The 3,284-nt window shown below is 47.6% G+C and overlaps 1 long non-coding RNA gene across 1 annotated transcript; it reads right to left on the bottom strand.

Annotated features, from left to right (window-relative positions):
• On the bottom strand, nucleotides 1–1,647 carry LOC147978815 (uncharacterized). The gene is made up of 2 exons (XR_015599632.1): nucleotides 1,261–1,647; nucleotides 1–220 (listed from the first exon to the last, which is right to left on the bottom strand). It is a non-coding gene; the product is annotated as an uncharacterized LOC147978815 (long non-coding RNA).
• Between the last annotated feature and the right edge of the window lie 1,637 nt (nucleotides 1,648–3,284).

Here is a 3,284-nt window from a genome sequence, read left to right as displayed (position 1 = left end):
TGCTGACACACATAGTACTTGAAGGATTTATAACAGAGTTTCAATCACACACTTATTACATCAATAGTCTCAAAGAGAACTTATTACAATAATATGGCTTAAGGCCATCTAATCAAGATAACAACGGAAGGCTTCGAAGATAAAGTGAGTCCATCAACTCCAACGACATAGTTGAGTGCACGACAACGACCTAGCGCACCTTACTCTTCGCCTGAAAAGTCTGCAACATAATACGTTGCAGCCCGAAACGGGTTAGCACATGGAATATGCTGGCAAAATAACACTTTAGAGTAATGAACAAGAGTAACTACTAACACTACATGCATATATGGCTAGTGGAGGCTCTAAGGTTTAATGTTTTTGCGAAAAGCCAGTTTTCCCCTACTGTAAAGGAATAAATTTTATTTAACTATCAAGTTGGTTGATAAAACATTGAGAAGGTTCCTCGAACTCTATCCCAATTAAAAGTAATTAACAGCCCGACAAAATCTTTCCCTAATAATAAAGCACGGATTGACTTTGTCGGGTTCACCATCACAATACGCTTCTTCCCGCGATTTTACGCTTTCAGTTTAAATATAAACATATTCGAGGTGGTACTAAATTTTATCTCTGCAATATTATCAATACAGACTTCCGCCTGTGCTCGGCCCGTCTACTCTGGGGAAGCAAAAATTCTGGCGCTTGGCCCATCTACTCTGGGAAAGAAAGCAAACCAAAGCACGTTTGTCTTATAATGGGGTTCGGCCGGTTATGAATAGTCCCACCTCAATCTTTTATATTCAACAACACCAGTTTATATACGTGGAAAACTTGCACCTACACAGAAGCTGGCTATGAGTTCGTGCATGCGCTATCCAGGGGGAGCAAGAAAAAGGGAATTAGGAGCGAAGAAAATGGAATGGAACGAACCCAACCCATCTACCTCTGTCTCCCTAAGATAGAGCGGTACTGGTTTCCATGGCGCTCGTGAGCTAGCAACTTTGGAGCAGAGGAAGAGAGGGGGCATCGGCCCAGGCGCTGCGGTCGGGCACGGGGCTATTCGACATCAGCGACTTCGTGCCGGCACGGTCGTGGCTAGGCCAAGCTGCGCCGGGTGCACCGCCAGTTCGACGGGCTCATCACGAAGCTGCCGGCAGAGCACGCGGCAACGGCCGAGGAGCGCGCCTGGGAGGAGGGCCGGCTGGACTTCATCGACAGGCTCCGGTTGGTGGCCTAGAGCAGCGAGGCGGTCAACGCGAGCCGCAAGCAAGGACTAACCTTTGGGGGATCGGGCGAACTTCTGGGGGCATGCGAGTGGTGGAGGCTGTGGGCGGGGCTGTCCGAATCAGGTCGGAGGCGGGGTTGCTAGCCGGATACAGAGCGGGCCGACGACTGGGGCGTGACGGCCAGATCACACCGACAACAGAGGAGCTTCCATGGAGTCTCCGGGTTCCTCACCGATAAAGAGTGCTGCCCTGGCTTTGGCCAGCCACCACGGCCGTGCGCACTCCAGGACAGTGGAGTGCATCGTCCGCGCAACATGTGAAGAAGAGGAGAAGCAACACTCGGTGACAGTGTGGCTGAAGAAGAGGAGGACCAGCGTTGGGTGAGGAGAAGTGCTGATGTGGAATTGTGGATAAGAGAGACACGCGGATGGATGATAAGGAAAAGTGGCGCTGGGCGGTCGGTGCATTTCTTTAATGAAATAGGTCTTGTACCGGCTATAGAAGCTACACGATGCATGCGTGTGCTAGCATCAATTACCCGTTCAAGAAGCAGGTTTTATTTGTAGACAAAAAGATCACAAGCTTTTGGAATGCAATAAAATCTTCATAAAGTGGATCCTTATGAGTCTTACAATCAATTTAATTGAAAAATCTCATTATTCATCGTGACAGATAAATTCTCGAATACGACATGGACACTCATATTTATTTTATACCCATTGCAACGCACGTGTATTTTTGCTAGTTAATTAAAAGTGATGAGATCGAATCAATAATTCAAGCACCAGATACTCAAGATGTCCATAACCGGGGACACGACTAACCATGATTAGTTTATACACTCTGCAGAGGTTTGCACACTTTTCCCCACAAGACTCGATCTCCTCCGTTGACTTCTCGCACTACATGGTGTTTGAGAAACGGATGACCAAGACACGGTCTTTCCGAAGAGGTCCCCTTAACCGATAGATAGGCTGGTACACCTACAATCCCCTACATCTGCTAGCCCATCATGGAAAGGATTCCCACAACTTACTCAACTATGCCAGAGCCCATAATGGCTTGTGGCTGCACATGGAAGTTTCCAGCATGAATAATCTTATGACCCCTTTGAGTCTGGGTGGCAAACCGTAGGATGATCACACGTGTACTCCGAGATATCCCAGGACAGCTCTGGATTGCTCCAGGTGCCCAGACAACCACTGGGTGCTGCAGGGTGCCTCAACCAATCCACCCAGATGTGTATTGAAGTAGCCACCTTAAGTTAACCATTATTTAACAACTCTCACATCTGTCATGGATACACTCAACCAAACCACGTCTACGAGCATAGCGTAGCAATATAAGCATAACGTTGAAGTAACTCCCAGGGTTTGATATAAAAAGGGCAATAGGTTCTACCTCATCATCTACTTCCCAAAACCCACATGTTAAGCAGATCCTACTCATGCAATGTTTGAGGGTTGAAAATAATGCATAAAAACTGGGTAAAAGGAATATGATCAAAGTGTTACTTGCCTTGCTGATGATATGTCCATTTTGCATCATGCTTTTATATCGATATTTATTGCATTATGGGCTGTTATTACACATTATGTCACAATACTTATGCCTATTCTCTCTTATTTTACAAGGTTTACATGAAGAGGGGGAATGCTGGCAGCTAGAATTCTGGGCTGGAAAAGGAGCAAATATTAGAGACCTATTCTGCACAACTCCAAAAGTCCCGAAACTTCACGGGAGCACGTTTCAGAATAAATAAAAAAATTGGGCGAAAGAAGTACCAGAGGGGGGCCACCCACCATCCATGAGGGTGGGGGGCGCGCCCTACCCCTTGGGCGCCCTCCTGCCTCGTGGGCCCTTGGCAGCCCTCTGATGCCCATCTTTGGCTATATGCATGGAGTCTTTCGTCTAGGAAAAAATCATAAGCTAGCTCACAGGACGAAACTCCGCCGCCACGAGGCGGAACCAATCTAGGGCTTCAGCGGAGCTGTTCTGTCGGTGAAACTTCCCTCCGTGAGGGGGAATCATCACCGTCGTCATCACCATCGATCCTCTCATCGGGAGGGGGTCAAT

The sequence above is a fragment of the Triticum urartu genome, chromosome 3A, assembly GCF_056163025.1.
Source record: "Triticum urartu cultivar PI428250 chromosome 3A, HENAU_Tu73, whole genome shotgun sequence".
Taxonomy (NCBI): domain Eukaryota; kingdom Viridiplantae; phylum Streptophyta; class Magnoliopsida; order Poales; family Poaceae; genus Triticum; species Triticum urartu.
The sequence above is the reverse complement of the archived record's forward strand: the minus strand, read 5'-3'. Positions and strand labels throughout refer to the sequence as shown.